We start from the raw sequence: 19,789 nt of genomic DNA on the forward strand, positions 1-19,789 counted from the left end.
TAGCCAACACTAGATAAACACCTACATTGGAGGCACTGGTCTGGTAGTGCCATCTGTCTGTGGCCTCAACCTGGTTGCACACTGGAGATCAAGTCATTCACTCTGATGATGATTTTTTCTGCTTCCAGCTAACTGAATTATTCAGTTGTTAAAATTGCAACAACAACAAAATTCCATTTAGACTTGGATTTTTAGGTGTAACTGACAAATGTCTTTTTTTGTGTGTTGTTTTTGTTTAGTTTTGTTTTTGGTGGTACTGGGGGTAGAACCCAGAGGCTTTCTACCTCCGGGCTATACTCCCAGACCATTTTTATATTTTATTTGGAAACAGGGTCTCACTAAGTTACTGAAAGCCTCACTAAGTAGCTGAGGCTGGCTTTGATCCCGTGCGATCCTCCTGTCTCAGCCTCCCAAGTGTGGGAATTACAAACGTGCCCCACCATGCCTGGCTGACAAACGTCTTTAAATTCAAATACCATTTCATGTTTCATTTAAACCTAAGCTTGTATCTTCTATTTAAAATGCTTAACAGAAAATTTGCTTCACTATGCAAGAGAAATGAGAACTGCTTGATTTGCTTTCCTCTTTGTTGTTTTAAGAATAATATCCCCCTAGTCTAGATTACAGTGTTACAAAATTAAGGAATCCGAAACATATCTAGCTTTAAAAACCACTGAGCATAGCTTCTCACTAAAATAGTGAGCCCTGGGTATCTTTTGTACCTTAATTTCTAATGTTACAAACTAGAAATAGCTTCTAACTCAAATATTTTATTATACTTTTATTGGTGAATGGTAATTATACATTTTATTGAAGTTCAGAGTAATATAAACATAGATGCACTCAGTACTTGGTGTGTTTCCCTCCAGATCACACCCAGCTCCATCCACAACATATTAGTGATCTTGGTAGTGATGCCTACATATATGGACATAAACTTATGTGAATCCGTTCCTTTGAAGACTCTCTAAACTGTAGAAAGCTATGAATCATCCAAAAGTCAGTGCTGTCAAGAATTTTATGGAAGTAATCACACCCCATACTCATCACTAGCTGAGTTATTGGCTACACTTCAGAGAACTTTAATCCCCTCATTTGTAAAATAATGGATCCATTCAAGACAGAACTTAGGAAAGAAGTTTGTCTTGGAAATTTGGGATTCATAAAAGGGTTGCCTATATGGGGTCAGAGAGAGATAGGATGTGCTTCTATGAATGGAGATCAGTGGGGGAGGACAGGTAGTGGGTGGACCAAGACTGCCAAATTGGAGCTGGATAAATTTAAATGAAACATGAGTTTGACATAAATAAGGAAACATAGAATAAGGCAGATGTGGAGTGTGACCACTTCCATAAAAATCTTGAAAGCACAGATGTTTGAATGATCTATGACTTCTAAACAGTGTGGAGAGTCTCCAAGGAATTGAGCATTAATGAGAGACCCCAAAGGAGTCCTCCTAGCTGAAGGCACTTGATTTTATATCATCCCATTTATTTAAAATGTGTTACTCTTGTATTTCTTACATTGCAAGGAAAAATTAAAATATTCCTATTATGAATGTATTTAAAATTATATTTGCCTTAAAATGATCACTCTTTTATCATGAGATTCATAAATACAACTTGCATGTATGAACTGTGGCTTCTATTTGACAATTCATTTTAGCATTGTATCCATTCTTAGATACTAGTTTTTGTCAAATTTACTCTTAATGCAACATGTTTGTATCATGTTTGTATTTATATACACACATGCACAAATACATTTATAAATAATATATAATTGTGATAACATAACCAGTTATATGTGTTATAAGAAGGGAGCCCTAGAATTAATTTAAGGAAGATGTGTTTGCTTGTCTCCAGTCACAGTGTACTGGCATGAGTTTACATCTTTTTTTCCAGGTAATTGTTCATACCTGGGGAGAGAATTGTGCATTTCCTTCTATGAACTGAAGGCTCCATTTGTATAAGTACAGGGAAAAGGTAATTTTAGTGCCTGTTTAGTGCCTGTTTCCACCTCTCCTATATACCATTTGTATAATTTAAAGAAAAAAATTGTCATTCTCCTAATGGCACATTTAATATTAAAACTGTCTTCCCATTCAGTTTTCATTTTTGCATCTCACACAGTATGTGCATCCGTTGGAATCCTACAATTCCCCTTCTTCTTATTGTGCATTTTTAAAAGTAAAAACAGCGTTGTAAAAATTAGCTTCTGCTAACAAAATAATTTTGGTTTTTAATGACGTTATAACAGTTTGTGGGCTTTGAGAACATAATATTTGTTAGCCAGTCTCTTAATTTTGAACAGATAAGAACTAATTTTGGTTTTGTTTTTTGTCATTATAAATAACTGCATGAATCAGGAATCTACCTTTATCTGCTGTACTATTTCTTTTGTATAAAATTCCTCAGTCAAGAGAGGTTTATATTCTTTTCATTATACTCTTTGATATTTCCTGAACATTTTGTCCAGAGTTAGATTTCAGTGTCAAATCACCCTCAGTCCAGACGCCCCTGTCCAATGTCATTCTCCTTGTGCGTGTTTCCACTCTGAGTTAGTTTCAGGACATAGGTTTTCAGCACCACAAAGTGCTTCCACTCAGGTGTATGGAGGTCACCCTTCGGGGCTTCAGGCTGCAGCTCACCTCTTTATGATGGGTGATGTTAGCACCACCTGAGGCTTTGTGGGATGGGAGTGTGAGGTGCGCTTCATATCACTAGACATGCTGAAAGTCCTATCTACTGTGATGGACAACTGGTATCAGCAGGAAATGTTCACCCCAAGAGACAAATATCTAAATAGTTTTGCTATATATGGTAGGTACTATGGTGTAGGGAAGAGACCAAGTGCTGTCAGGATCACCAAGGAAATTCTGGTGGGCACCACAGCTCTGCACTTTCCCCTTGTTCTCCTCTCTGCTCTTTTGTAAGAGCGCATGACTTCTTCCAAATGGAATAGGACAAATCTTTACTTTTCTTCTGGAAAATGCATCCTCTACCAGATTGCATCATGTTCCCACACAGAACACTCTGGATGATGTGAATAATACACCAAAATTGGACTGTGCTGGTCTAGATGGATGTCCTCAGGAGATGGATCTGGCCATTCAGGGTTGGCAATGCCACTGCAAACTGTTTCCATCTACAATTGCCCATGGAAACCAAGAAGAGCTGGATAATCAGTGCAAAATCAGAAGGAATAACAACTAAACAAACAAGTAAATAAAACAAAACTTGGCCTGCCTGAAAGAGTTTTGGAGCAGGTTGATTGTACTGGTCAAAAAGTACCAAGATTAGCCGGGCGTGGTGGTGCAAGCTTGTAATACCCACACTTTGGAGGCAGAGACAGGAGGATCATGTAGGTTCGAAGCCAGCTAAAAATATAAAAAATGGGTGTCTGTGAGTGTAGCCCGGAGGTAGAAGGGTTTCCAGGAACCCCAGTACTACCAAAAAAAAAAAAAAAAAAAAAAAGCACCAAGAGTAATAGGATTGGAGTTAAATAAGATACCCCTTCCTTCTGCCAAAACCCACTCAGAACCAGTGAAACAAAAACTGATTTTTACTTTCTTTTAGCTTTTTCAGCCCAACCTGATTCTGAGCAGTGGTGAATTCAGAGGGACTTCATATTGATCTGTGTCTTGAACTACTATAATCCCTGATTAACACAATTGACACAAATATCACTGTGGTGGTTATAATGAAAAACTTTGTAAATTAAATATATTTTTACATTTTCAGATGTGCTATTTCTTTCTGATCCTCTGAATTCAGCATTATATTCTTCACGGAAAAAAGATATGAATATTTATATTACTGTGCAGAATCATTAGAGCATCTGGGAGCATGATAAATTCAGTTAGCAATGCCTATTGTAGCCATTTTCCAATCTCCTGACTCTCAAATGCTCAATCAGCATTGACATTGGCATTAGTAAATGGTGTTGAGAGTCTGAAATGATGAGTAATTAGCACCCATGCAAGTCTTTCTGTATAAGTAGAGGGGCAGGACTATAAGATGAAATCCTATTCTATAAGTGAGGGTAAACATCAGAAGACATTTATGCCTCAATCTCTCTTGCACACAGAAGACCCATCAAAGCAAAGGTCTACTCAGGAGTTATCCTGGCTTTGTGAAAAGAAGTTCTGGTGGACTCAATCTTTAAGCCAGAAGAACAGGCTGATGGTTTTATGAAAATGTAATGAATCCATTTGACTGTCATAGTAAGACAGTAGGGACATAGTCCTAAATTAGAATTTTAAAAATAGGGCCCAGAGCCTCTGCCTCAGATTTATTCTTAGTCTTATCCTCCCTTTTATCTGATTAGCTACCTGCCTGACTTGCAACCCTTCACCTCTTGTGTGAAGCCTTCCCTCACCACCCATGGACCTGCTGACTTATCGTCCTCTTTGATCGCTCAACTAACTGTGTACTTATTGGTAGATCAAACACTAAATTGTAAGTGCACACTCTGTAAACTCTACCTTCTCCTGGGCTCTCACATTGTTTGTAAACTCTTCTATGCCTATCTGAGTCCACCTAGCAGTATGGGTGGACTGGAAGCTGTCTTTACAATATAAGTGGCATTTTATTGATGATCACATGATCTTTCACCTATACTATTGGGCAGTGCACAGAATAGTTTAATAAGGCATTATGGAAGAATTTCAAAGAGTTTCACATTTACCAGGAAAGTCATAATCATGAACTGTGATATGAAATAGATAATAATTAGAATGAGGAAATTTTATGTCTAAACCCTAATATGTCCTCACTTTTCAGAGATCATTTATACTCTCTGCTGCTCTCAAAATTTTAATCCACCCCAGGTCTAAAATAAACATCATATTTATATTTCCCAGGCTATATTGGTTGGTTCCATACTTGTTACAGAACCCAGTCAGAAACAAGGAGAAAATTATCTGAGAAGAAAAGATACTTATTTTCCTCAGCTAGATTCAAAACTTCAGAGTATGTAGGGTCTGAAGAGCATAGAGAGTAGGAAGAAGTATAAGAAAAAGATAGACACCATACCTTCAAGATGCCAAGACAGCTAGCTACTTTGAGGTTCTTTTGCATAGTACCAGGAATAAAAAACACAGCAGAATCAGCAAATCAGAATGGTTACTAGACCTCTACCTTTATTCTTACCCTTCAATGCTCCATGACTTTCTACTTGCTAAGTTAATATGAATCAATATATCTTCATCCTCCTTCCCTCTTTCCCTCTTTCTCTTTCATTTACCCCCTTCTCCCCTCTCTCCCTCCCTTCTTCTCTCTTTCCTCTTTCCCTCTCTCCCTCATTTTTTTTGCACAACCTCCTTGGGTTGTGGTTTCTTTTACTCATCACTGAAAGAATATTAATCAGTACTGCAGTTGAGTTTGTCTTGTTTCTTTTTGGTTCAGTAACACAATCGTACTTTATTCATGTGTTGATATTTTGACAAATTAATGTGTCTACAGCCCAATGGAAAACTATTGATACAAGTGCAGTATCTTTAGTTTTTCTAAATTATGTCCAGATTTGTAGAGATACATTTGTACATTTGTCTGTGTTGTGAGAATTGAAAATCCTTCATGCATAACTTGAGTGCTCTGTTTATATGAGTAATTTGGCATTTCTTTTCATGTGCAAAGAGTTCTTCTTGATTTTGAGTGCACAGGCTGTGTCAGTAGGCAGATTAGATGAGCATCATACTAGAGAAGAATAAATTTTCTTCCTATGTGACTTTTCAAATTTAGAAACTTTGTCTACCTCCACTTAGTTTTGAACAGAGATTGAGGACATGAAGTAAGAAATTGTGACTGGTTGTAATCAACTTTTCTCCAATATAATTATTCAATTTCTATACATGCTGTTCTAATAGACCTATTTCTTGTGTGTGTGTGTGTGTGTGTGTGTGTGTGTGTGTGTGTAGCACTGGGGTTCCTGGAAGCCCTTCTACTTCCGGGCTACATCCCAGACCCATTTTATACTTTTTTTTTTTTTTTTTTTGGAAACAGGGTCTCTTAAGCCAGCGTGGCTGGCTTCGAACCTGCGTGATCCTCCTGTCTCCGCCTCCTAATAGCGGGGATTACAAGTGTGTGCCACCACGCCTGGCCTAATAGACCTATTTCAAATGGGTACAAATATTTTTAAAGTCAGCAATAATATTTTTAAAGAATCAATAAAGTATAAAAGTAAAATATTAAATGATTGAAATTGAATGATTCATATTTAGGATCCTGGATTGTTTTTTCCAGGACTGCATTTTATGTACAAGTACAAAGTTACAGTTTTAGAAATTTTAGTGAGCAGTGGTCAAGTAAGTTAAAGCTGGAAGAAGATCTTCAAATTACTGTCTGATGTTATCGAATAAAACTAATTTATAAGTAACAATTTGGTATTTAAAAGTATCTTCAATTTCTATTAAAATAGTGGCCTTATTACATTTACATTAGAGCTTTATTATCCCCCTTTAAACCCTAAATTCAATGGCAGCTCATTCTACTTGAGGACTTTATTGATTATAACTGATACTGTATGACTATTAGTGATACCCTTGTTTTCTGGCTGATGAGAGTTATTCTTTTACATGACTCTGAGGTGGAGCTGGAAGAATTTGGACTCTCACAGAAGAAAGTCAGATCCAGAGAGGAGACAGCCTGTAATATGGAGCAACTCTTTCCTATTTCTTGCCTGCCAGTTATCAAGGCAAATAGCAATCCAGTGACCTCTTAGTTCTCTTAACAAAAGAGTTGTAGTTATTAGAAAGTTCTCTTGTGAGGATAGTAGTAGAATGATCTTTATCCTGCCTCTTCATTTGCTGTATTTAATTAGTTGGGATATGAATGTTTTGACTAGAAATAAATGGCCAAGTTTAAGTATGTTTGAAAAAAATAGGAGGAAGTAAGATGAAAACAAAGAGACAAACAGCTAATGGTGAAAATCAGGTGTCTTCCATTGTTTGTTATGAAGCATCAGTCATTTCTGTTAGGATTAGATTCCAGTGTGCTAACATAGTACTTACAGTGTGATGCTGTCATTTTTTGATAGGGAGTGAACCAGTGGACTATCTGGAAGGGATTTAAACCATATCTAGAGCAAAGTGCATCACACACCAGAACTATTTGAATATCTAATAATGTTAAATTGTGGCAAAACAAGGCTCATTACTATCTGAACTTTGTATATATGCAATGGGAATTTGATAATGTGGCAGAAATAACATTTGGTCTGGGATTTAAAAACATCCTAGAGTATATCTAAGGTTTTGTGTTTATGTATTCATGAATTTGTTTACTTAACATTATGTGTTTTGTCAGAAAAGACATGAAAAGTAATGCCTTCTGTATATGTACAAAAATTCCTGCCTTTTCCTCTTAACACAAGAGGCTATGCAAAGACTTTAACTATACAAAAGGTTTTAGAAAAATGGAGTTTAGGGTCTGACCTGCTAAAATCCAAGATTTGACACGTATATCGATGTAACCTAAGATTAATTTACATAATTTTTTGCTGAGCCAAGATTTTCTCTTTCCTTTGTTTATTATTCATACAAAAACTCCCTCCTCCCAATCTCCTTTCCATTGATAACCATTATGCTACTCTTTGTCTCAGTAATTTGCATATTATAGCATATTTTCAAGATCCAGCCATGTTATAAGATTTGTCAAAAATTTATTCTTAGCCCACTCTTGTAATCTCAGCATTTGGGAGGTTGAGACCTGAGGGTCGGGGTTTGCGGACAGCCTCAGTTACTTTGTGAGGCCCTTCGCAACTTAATGAGACCCTGTTTCAAAATAAAAAATAAAAAATAGGGCAGGGGGTGTAGCTCGGAGGTCGAATGCCCCTAGGTTCCATCCCCAGACCTGCAAAAACAATTCATTCCTTTTAAAGGATGAGTCAAAGTTCATCCTAAGAATGTACCACCCTTGATTCATTCACTAATCTAATTTTGATTGTTGTGGTTGCCCTCTCTTTTTGACTAGGAGAGTATTTCACCATGAACATGAGGACATCAATCAATCAATCAATCAATCAGATAATCTCTTTTTTTGTCCTGGAGATTGAGTTTAGGAACATTCTGGGGATTGAACATGTGGGCATTCTGCTTCTGAGCTATGCCTCCAGTCCTATTTTATGTTTTTATTTTGAAACAGAGTCTTGCTTATTTACTGAGGTTTTCACTAAGTTACTAAGACTGATCTCAAACTTGTGATGGACCCTCCTATCTCAACAACTGTGCCTGGGTCATAAATTATCTTTAGGCCCCTTATTCAGTTATTTTGTGTATATACCCAGATAAAAATTTGCTGAACGTATTAGTCAGCTTTCCTTTGCTGTGACATAATGCTCGAGAACATCAACTTATATCAGGAAAAATTTTATTTTGGTTCATGGTTTCAGAGGCTTATAGTCTTTGTTCACATGACTCTATAGCTTTGGGTCTGTGAAAAGGCAGAGCTTCAGGGTAGAGCCAGTGTGTTTAAGCAGAGCTGCTCACCTCATGGCAGTCACAGAGTAAAGAGAGGAGAGGAGAGGAGAGGAGAGGAGAGGAGAGGAGAGGAGAGGAGAGGAGAGGAGAGGGACCAGAGAAAATAATGCCCTTCCAGTACTTGCCCCCAGTGTCCTACCTCTTCAAAGCAGGCTTTGCCTCCTAAAGTTTCTACCACTTCCCTATAGTGCTACCAGCTGAAGATGAAGCCCCTTTAGCCTTCGGGTACATTTCATATCCAAACTGTTACATTCTTCCCCTGGCCCCCAAAAGCTTATCTCTGTCTCACAAGGCAAAATAAAGTTAGTCTATCTCCAAGAATCACCATAGTCTCAACAGTGCCAGCATTGCCCAAAAGTCTAAATTCAAAGATAACTCTGAGGCTCAAGGCAAACTCCTTACTATGAGTGCCTATAAAAATAAAATTACATCATTCCAACATGCAAAGACACAAGGTAAATACAGCATTCCAAGGGAGGAATAGGAACATATTAGGGAAGGAAACCGAAGCAAGCCTGAAACCAAGCAGGGTAAACAAATCCTGTGGCTCCATGTACAACATACAGTTCTGTAGTGGTGTGACGTGAGCTCCAAGGGGCTTGGGCAGCTCTGCTTGTAGAGTCTCACCAACTGCAGCCTACATGGCCTGTCTCTTGGGCTGGCTTTGCTCATCCCTTATGACTTTCCTACTTCACATTCTATGTGCCTGGCATTATGCTCAGAGCTTCATGCATCTCTTTGTAAAGAGATGCATCTGGGACCCGACACAGTCTGTATTCCCAGGCCTTACTTTGAAAGCACAGAGAAAATCTCCCTGACTCCGCAACTCCTGCATTTCATATGCTTGCAAAACCAGCATCACATGGACAATGCCAGAGTCTGCTGCCAGTATTAGCAATAGCCAGGCCCACCTGGACCATAGCAGGAGTGGCCTCTGAGTATCTGAGCCTTGAACCAGGTGACATGAAGCCTGGGGAAAAATGCTCCTAGGTCATCCTTTGGGAGCAAAATGCCCTGGCAGTCTCTTCTCAAGTAGTCTTTCTAATGGGCCTGTGATGGCTGGGGTCTGGCAAATTCATGCAATACTTAAGATAGCTCTCTTGTCATCTAAGTGTAAAATACTTGGCTCTTTTTAAATGGTACTAATCTCTTTAGCAATGACATCCTGCTGGGCCTCAACTTCATATACATTTCAGTTTTTGCTAAATTGCAAGCTTTTCTTATTTTTTTCTTTTTCTTTTTCTTCCCAATTATCACTGTAGATTAGACTAAAGTACCTAGCAATATCCATATTATAGCCTGCATGCTGTGCTGCTTTGAAATTTTCTTTACTACATTAGTCTATCACCTTTAAACTCAGTCTCACATAAGGTCTAAGGACATGGAAAAAATGCAGACAAATTTTTGTCAGAATTTAAGAAGCCTGTCCTTTGATCCAGTTTTCAATGGAGATCTCATTTCCATGTGAAACCTCATGAGCACAGCCTGTATTGTCCACATTCCTATCATCATTTTGGTCATCTGAGCTCTGATGGAATAACCCATTGGGCTCATTTTAGCACATTTTAAGCTTTCTTTAGCTTGCTTCCTCAGACCATTCTAAATTCCTCCCACAAACCAGTTCCACTAGCTTCTGAGTTCTATTGTCACATGTGGCCAAAGAGCTGAGAGGGGCTAGATGCACCCTGCAAGGACATGTCTCCTGTGACTTCCCTCTCTACCCAGGCCTCACCTCTTACAGTTTCTGCCATAGCACTAAGAGCTGGTGACAAAGTCTTCAACACTTTGTGTTTATGTGTTTTACAGATCCAAACTATAACACTGGGTCAAATGGTAATTCTATTTTTAATTTTGTGAGAAACTTCCACTTTGTTTTCCAAAATGGCTGTACTTTGCTTTCCTGTTTATAGTCCACAAAGATTCCAATATCTCTATATCCTCTTCAACAATTGCTATTTTCTATTTTCTGAGTGTCATAAGTGTGTGTTCTCATTCAGCTCACACTATCAAGCTTACGAGTAGGATAACAGCATTGTTTTAATTTTTATTACTCAAAGTCACAGAGACTCAGTGCCATCAGGCATCACACCTTATATTACAGAGTTCATCCATGGAAGAAGCCTGATTTAAACTAGATGTTCCTAAATTCAAAGGCATTGGCTCTTAACTCCTCTGCCAATATGCATGGACTATTAATAGGCTGTCAGTATATGTTGATAACCATCCCCATTCCCAAGCTAACACACACATGTACCTCAAATTCTAGGCATCATGAACTTCATTATAGTGTAAAATATAGCCCCAAAAAAATCTACCCAGGATTTCCAGTTGCCAGTCATCATCATCTAGTCTCATTTCTATTGTGCTTTGGAGATAATCCTTCAAGTTTTTTTTTTCCCATGAAGCAACATATTTTCATTAGATCTTTTGTGAGGTAATTTTACATAGGTCTCATGTTGTCTAGTGAGCCAGAAGCACTGCTTACCTTTGCCCTTGATTATTTTCAAAGATGTAGGTAGAGGAGGTAACATTGGAAGAGATATAAAAGAAAGAAATATTGTCTTCCTTCAGAGAAGAGGACATGCTTATGCTGTTCCATATAATTAATACAAGGTTTTCATTTGGGGAAGATGTCAAGGAGATTTACTTGAAAGACATTTGAGAAGATTTAGGTTCCCCAAGAATGGAGTTCTTCAGCAGTGTCACTCCTGTGCTTCTTGAGTTTGCCCCTGTGAGATGTAGAGTCAGGAGGAACCTGTGACAACAGAAAGCTCAAGCTCCTTGCTGTATAACCAGGTTCTAGAAGTCTTGACTCTTCTGCTAACATCCAGGGGACTTTAGCAGGCAAACTTGGGAGTGAGATAAAAATCTTAGACTCTTTACTGTTCATGAAAGGACTAACATTCATTAACTGTTTTTTATGCACAGTACATAGCATGCAGTTTGTGGGTTATTTCAGTGATACAGTTTGGGTGATTTATTGTTATTACCTTTATGACTCAGATGAGGACCTAACGCTCAGACAATTAATTTACTAGTCTGTCTAACAAAATGTGTGCCGCATGGGTCAAATGTAGATGGCATAAAAACTTTGTATCCAATAACATAAACAAGACACACCATTTATCTGGCTAGTATGCCAAAAGCTGTAAATTCCTATGTACACATTTCTGACACCATCCTGCTGTTGTGAACATTGCATCTGATGCCAATACCTTTCATTTGGGCTAGTTAGAGATTGTATTTAAATTACTTACCATGATTGAGGCCCTGGTTTCAATTCCCTGTACTGTCAAGGAAAACAACAATAGCCAACAATTGTAGGTAAATTTGAAAGAAATTTGAAAGAAGTAATTGACTTAATAATTTTGAGTTTATTTAAATTTAATTTAATATATATATATGTATATACATACATACATACATACATACATACATACATAAATTTGGAGCATTATGAAGGACTGCTGACAATAACAAAATATATATGAATTCGATTATGCACTTGATCCTTACTTGAATTTTACTCAGTACTCACATGATAACTGTGGTATCCCACAACAACCAATTATTTATATCGAATAGTACATATATTAGAAAACACAAGACATAAATTTCTAATCACATGGCCACCTCTGTTAAAGAATCCTTTTTGTAGGCCATAAGCTTTAAATTTCAATCGTACTTTTTTTTTTATGTAGTACTGGGGATGGAACTCAGGGGCATTCTACCTCTGAGCTACACCCTCACCCCTATTTTCTTATTCTTTTATTTTGAAACAGTGTCTCACTCAGTTGCAAAAGGCCTCACTAAGTAGCAGAGGCTGGATGAAAACCACTATCCTCCTGTCTCAGCTTCCCAAATGCTAGGATTATAAGTGTGCACCATAATGCCTGGCTGTCAACCAAACAGTTTAACACTGATCTAGGTAGTAAAATATGAGTGTATAGTGGTGTATCCAGATGAGAAGATAAATCTGAAGAGATGTTTGGAATGTGGAGAACCAATATTTCTTAGAGTAGTATTTGTTTGAGACATAAAGTGTATTAAATTGCTTGAAAGGTTTTTAAATCCACAAAAGTAAAATATTGTTTAGAATGTAAAGCCTTCCCCTGTTTAACAAAGAGCTATTAACCTTCTGCTTTGTGAACTCCATGTAAATTATAACAAAAATGTTAAGTATTGTTACTCTGACTTATTGACAGTGGAGGATTTTACTGGGTCTTTTGTGTTCATATTGAAGTAAACTTTGAGATATATATATATATATATATATATATATATATATATATATATGAGTGCCATGTGATTAGATCTATCTATAAAATAAAATTATAGGCTTATATAAGGATATCAACTTTTTTATTTTTTTTATTTTGAATTTATTCATGCAATGTAATTATACATTATTGTGAAATTCAAAGTAGTACAGGCACATACATGCACACATCGCTTGATGTATGTCCCTTTCTGTACCCCTATTCCCCTTCCTTCCTCCACAAACATGTGAGTGAGATTGGTTGTGAACCCTTCTTTATTATCATCTTATGAGATTTGTATATTTCCAGTAACTTTATATTGAATTGCACTTTTCCTACCTGATACTGGATCCTTTTAAGAAGAGTTTATTTGCACCAGTGGTTTAGGGAAGCCAGGTCATAATGTATCCTTTTCTAATCATTAATAAAATAATTAGGAGATCCCAAAACCCATTATTATGAGCATCAACTAACTCATGATCCTATAGGCTTCAAAAATTATGTCTCCGAGAAACAGACAGCAGATTGCAGCCTCAACCCCATTCGTCACCCACTGCTTTGCAAGTTTAGGGAACCCTGAGAAATTTCACCAATATTCCCGAATATGTGGTCAAGTGAACTGAATAGTATCCTGATCTGATTAGAATAGGCTGCTGTAAAATACCTGTGTAATGGGGAACAAAGGCCAGAGGCTAATTGTGAATGCAACAATTTTTGTAGAGCTAACAGGAATCTCGAGAATGACACTAAACCTGAGTTCCTCCCTCTGTGGAAATGAGCTACATCTCACACTAAGAGTGGGTCATCAACACACTTTAAACACTTTCTTACTAAAGGAGCAGAGTCAGTATTCTCCAGCCATGAGCAAAGCTCCTTGGACTGAATACTTCAGCACAACGAATAAAGAACCCTTAAAATGTAGCTGTTAGGAGAAAACCTAAGAGCCTCACACATAAATAAGGAAGAAGAGAGACACATAAACTACCCCATGCAATGTCATGAAGTAGAAAGTCTGGAAATGACTGGCAAGATGGAAAGGAACAATATGGACACTGAAATCTGAATTCAGGCCAACAGATCATTAGGCAGAAAAAAAATTGGTGAAACATAGCAAAGATTGTGAAAAAAAATTAACCTGAGAAAAAATTAAATTCACATGATACATTATACCAAAAAAATACCTAAAGGTGAATAAACAAGAGCCCCTCTTACCACCAACAAATAATGACAAAAAAGTGAAATGTGACAGTAAAAAGCTAGAACAGAAATTACTAAGTACAAAGACAACATAATCTTACAACAAATACATTATGTAAAAATGCTAAGGAAACAAAGGAAAGATGACTGAAAATTGACTTATTACCTCAAATACAGGAATATATGATCACAGCAAATGAAAATACACAAACAAGGCAAAGAGGGAGAAATAGACTTTTAGGGCATGGAAAGCCAAACCAGCAGGAGTAGTCTGTAGTCTGTGAAACAGGAAGGCCCATACATGAAATTAAAAACAGATTATAATAAAACAGAATCAACTCAGATCTGGACCGTGATGACATTTAGTGAGATTATTTTCTTCAACAGATTTTTAAACTTTATTTTAAAAAGCAGAATTCACTTTTTAATGACATGTAGCACTCTTGAGTTTTGGCAAATGTATACGTCATGTAACCACCACCACAATTAGATACAGAACATTTCTTGACCCACAGATTTTTCTCAAGGTATCACTCAATAGTCAATTTCCCTTTTTCACTCTCTGGAAAGTCTGTCACTATAATTTTCTTATCTGTCCCTATAATCTTGACTTATCTAAAATATATGAATGAAAATACACTTTAATCTTTTGAGTCTGGATAATTTTTAAAGTTTTATTAAATTTGTTTACATACTTTTTATTGATGCGTAGTAGTCTCACATAATATGTAGTTCAGAGTGATAGGGGCATGCATGCACACAGCCCTGGATCACTCCACAAGCCTCTCCCCAGATGGATCCTTTTACTTAGCATAATGCATTTCAGAATCACCTTTGCTTTTGTCAACGATTTTTTGTTGTTGCTGAGTTATATTCGATTGAATGTTTCATTTGTTCATCCATTCTCTAGTTGAAAGATTTTTTAAATTTTTAGATTATTATAGGTGATAGGGGAGAGAGAGAGAGATAGAGAGATAAATAACTAGTATATTTTGCTACTCAATTTTATTTTTTGATGTATGTGTATGTACACATTCATAGTCATTTGTCTTGGGAAAACACCAAGGAGCAGGATTGTTTAGTCATGTGGTATATGTATGCTTATAAGAAATTTTGCAAATTTTCAAGAAGGCCGTATCATTTCCATCACCACTAGCTTGGAATGAAAGTTCCAGTTTCAGCACCGCCTTAACAGCATTTGTTATTGTTGGATGTTTTTGTGTGTTCAATTTTAGCTACTCTAATATGTATGTGCTTCTATCTTGTGCTCTTAATTTGCATTTTCTTCATGAATAATGATGCTGAGCATATTTTCTTATGTTAATTTACCATCAATGTATCTTCTTTGGTAATGTTTTTAATTGGGTCACTTGTTTTCTTCTTATTTTTCTTCTTATTTTTTGTAATTTTTAAATTTTAGATCTGAAAATATGAAAGATCTTACCCTACTCTCAAGGTAATAAGTTCGTCTGCCACAGAATGTGCCTATTTTCACAGCAGTAGTAAGGCTTTCTGGATCAGAAAAGCCAACCAACCACCATCTTAGCATGTGTCCTTCAAGCCCGCAGGAGGCGATGTGATAGTTAGATGTTGCTGTGCACAGTTTGTGAGGGAGGGTACGTTACAGGAGCAGAATCCCAGAATTATGGCCCTGAAGTAAGGTTGCTGCTACTGAAAACTAAACTCAACCTCCCCACAGGAGAGAAATAGAAAGTGAGAACAAGAGTGAGGTAAAAGTCAAACCTGCAAGGCTGCATCTCAGTCTCTGCAGTGGTGGATGGGCTGTCTGTACACAGCATCACTTTGCTACACAATGCAACTGTGCACACATGGGAAGCTAGTCCAGAGCTATCTCCCAACACATAAACAATACATCTATCTTGTGTAAGCCCTTTTCCAGCTACATGATTTGTAAAGTTCTCCCCATGTTTGGCTTGTCTATTTATTTATTTGCTTACTTATTTATCAACACCAATGATATATTTGCCATTTCTTCTGCTTCCTTTGGGCAGAATTCACTTTTCATTTTCTAATTTCATTTTTTAATTTGTGCACTATAAGTATATATCATAATGGGATTGAAAGTCATGCATTCATATATGCACACAACATCCTTGGTGTTTCCCTCCATACTCCCCTCTTTTTACCTCTTTCTTCTTCCTTCCTTCCCTCCCTCCTCCTCTCCCTCCTTTCTTTTCTTCTTTATTTTTTATCCTGGGAATTAAATTTAGGGGTATTTTACCACTGAGCTATATACCTTGCCCTATTCATTTGTGTATTTATATATTTATTTTGACAGAACTAATGACTTTCCTGTCTCAGCCTCCCAAATCACTGGAATTACAAAGGAGTGAATCACCATACATAGTTGATTTGGGGACCTCCTTTAGTTTTCATACAAAATTCATTTCCTCTGAACAATGATTTACCTATATTCAAATATTTTCATAGATTCTATTTTCATTTTAATTTAGGTGAAAATATTTTACAATTTCTTTCCAGAGTCATTGGCTCGTTGATTATTTAGAAGGTGTACAAGTAACTATATGTTTCTAGATTTCCTAGTGATCTTTCTGTAATTGTTGATTTTAGGTTATTTCTGTTAGGCTAAAAGCACATACTTCATATGAGTTTAATTCTTTTGAATTTGTTTAGGATTGTTTTGTGACCAAGGATATGTGAAAAGAGAATATTCCATGGGTACTTGAAAATGCCTGTCATTGTTGGATTGTTTTGTAAGTGTCCCTTCAAGTGTTTGGTGAATAATGTGACTCACATTTTCCATATCTTTACCTATTTGTTTGTTTCATAAATTTGTGAGATGTTTTGAAGTCTCCAAGAATAAATTCTGGTTTATCTCTTGCATTGTCCTAAGACACATATTTTAGTATTTAACTTCTTCTTGAACGAATCCTTATTTATTTATTTATTTATTTATTTATTTATTTAATTTTATTTGTTTATTTTTGCGGACCTGGGAATGGAACCCAGGGGCATTGTACCTCAGCCCTATTTTATTTTTTTATTCTTTATTTTGAAACAGAGTCTCACTGAATTGCGAAGGGCCTCTCTAAATAGCTGAGGCTGTTTTTGTAAACAGTAATCCTCCAGTCTCAGCCTCCTGAATGCTGGGATTATCAGCATATGGTACCATGCCTGGCTTGAACTGATCTTTTTTTTTGTTGTTGTTAAGCAATGGTCCTCTATTTTCTTGGTTATTTTATTATTCTGAAGTGAGATTTGTCTAATAATAATGTAGCCACTCAATCCCTCTTTGAATTTGTTTTGATGATATAACTTTTCCCTTTATTGTACTTATTTAACTAAAAGAGAAAAAAAAGAATAAAGAAATAGCGGTTTATAAATAGTATATATCAATGTTAGCATATGTTGTATTATTGCAATTTTATACAATATTCACATCAGTCTATCAATTAATATATGTATCTAAATATAGTATGTGTAAGCACACATATTCATATATACTACATACAAACAGAAAAGTTTAATTTAAGCTTAGCAATATTGGCAATAAGTAATATGCTGTCAATTTAATGTGCTTATTATTAGTAATTTTTTGCAGTACTTGGGCTTGAACCCAAGTTCTGCAGTACTTGGGCTGGAACCCAAGAAATTAACTCCATTTATATTTGAACTATTAGTTTTATATCATATTGTCTTAAGAAATTTATTAATATTAAATTAAACCTAATGCATAACTTATAAGATTAAATCTAATGCATAACATATACAAGAATGGTTTAGAATGGAAAAATAAGTAGTTTATGATTATAAGGTAATATAAGAATATGCACATATAATGTGATGAATATATAAGGATATATTATATATGATACTATATATGTAATATGTTTGTGAAAGTAAAGGCAGTATTTACTTCTAGTAAATGTGAGTTTAATGTAAATAATCTACGACTATAGCATGTAGGTTATAATAGACTCATTATTTATTCTTCTATAATTGGTATGTTTGCGCACAGCCAAGTTTACATATAATCAAAGGTGTCCAGAGTTAATCAGATGCCTGATTAGCTGTTTTTTTGTTTTGTTTTGTTTTGTTTTGTTTGGTGGTACTGGGGTTTTGGAAACCTTTCTATCCCCAGGCTACACTCCCTGACCTATTTTATGTTTTTATTTGGAAACAGGGTCTCTTAAGCTGGTGAGGTTGGCTTTGAAACAGTGCGATCCTCCTGTCTCCGCCTCTCTTGGTAGCATTGAAGGGTTAATGAATGTGTATTGAACAAGTTAGTAGGACTAAATATAAAAGTGAATACTTTGCTAGTGTATAGATGAAATTTTTATTTTGTGCTGCATTTGACATTTATTTATTTGGTTGTGCTCGTCATCATCCTATGAAAGCCTTGAGGCATCTATAATGGATGCATACATTTATCTATTTCTTATATCTCTCTTGCTATGTGACCTAATCTTATAACTTATATAAGGTATTAATGGTAAAGTACATGCCAACATGGAAGTGGACATAACTAAATTATAACAAGCCCATAACCACTGAGATAAGAGGCAGGGTGACATGTCAACAGCATTGATATTCACAGAGAAACAAACACATCCATAATTTCCATGACTACTGCCAATAGGACCCAGTTAGACCCAAGACTACTGTCTAATATGTAAAACCTTAAGACATATGAAATGGCTTTTCATTTAAATGATGATGACCAATTCTATACTGTCAGGGCCTGAGGTCTATTCATGACACCAAAGATCTGTTCTTCTGGGACCTGCTATAGGCATCTGATTGAGTAAGCATGTCTCTACTCATTACTTTCCACTGGGCTTGTACTGATATCCATCCACATCACACTAGCTCAATCTGATGTTCACATAGATCCACACTTCATCCTAATTAGCAAGATTTACCTAACTCAGCCAGATATTAAACAAACAAGCCTGGGCTTTGACACTGTATGGAAATGGTAAGGTCAGCTGGAGGCCAAGTGAGCCAGCCTTGGGAGAGGATAGGCTCAGGCTCCTGGACTGGTTATAGAAAGGCAGTTGTGAAATCAGGACTTACCTCCAATGGTGCTAAGCCAAGCAAATGCATGCCCAGTCTGACCCAGGATCACCCATAGGCCTGCAGCTATCAAAATCAGGTAGAGCCTTTCATATACAACTTAAGTTTGAAAGTTCAGACTTTCTTTCGGAACCTGAATCATCTAAAGCTGGTCAAGTTTTTTTTATTTTTTATTGGTACATTATATTCATACATCATATTGGGGTAAAAAAACTTGTGTGTACATACATGTGCACATCACTGATTTAACCCCTACCCAATTCCCACCCCTTTCCCTCCCCGTCCCTCCCCTTGCTTGCCTTAGTTTTCAAGTGCTTTTATTCCAGATCTTCATTACAAAAACTCATAAATAGACTCATATATTCAGATACAAAACTATTTCTGATAAAAGCACTCTGCTATAAAGGATCTTGCCAAAAAAGAAGAAAAGTAATCCTCGTACAAAATGTTACATGCTTAGTATTCAATGCAATTCTATTTAGTGTAGCAATCTATCTTCTCATCCATTCATGATATCCCTGCATGATAGGCAAAGTCTAGGTCATGGCAGGATGTACTGATGTGAACTAGACATGGGCACTGCTCAAAGCCATGTAAAACAAGAATGTCAAACCAAACAGAAATTGTGACAGTGTACTCAGAGGCTTAATAAAAGACTTGGAAATTAGTTGGGAAGACCATAAATGGATGATGGTCACGATAAGGAACCATAAAGAACTGAAAAAACAAACGTTTAAATAAAACGAATGGCATTTAGTAACTTGTATTATACGCCAAACTCCAGATGCTTTGCAAA

General features: G+C 36.5%; 1 protein-coding gene across 5 annotated transcripts in view; it reads left to right on the forward strand.

The window, feature by feature from the left end:
- Nucleotides 1-19,789, forward strand: part of NRG3 (neuregulin 3) — a gene marked incomplete at both ends in the record, with an annotated part of 1,125,058 nt that overhangs the window by 216,922 nt on the left and 888,347 nt on the right. The window lies entirely within an intron of this gene.

This window comes from Muscardinus avellanarius (genome assembly GCF_963383645.1).
Source record: "Muscardinus avellanarius genome assembly, chromosome: 4".
In the NCBI taxonomy this organism is placed as follows: Eukaryota; Metazoa; Chordata; class Mammalia; order Rodentia; family Gliridae; genus Muscardinus; species Muscardinus avellanarius.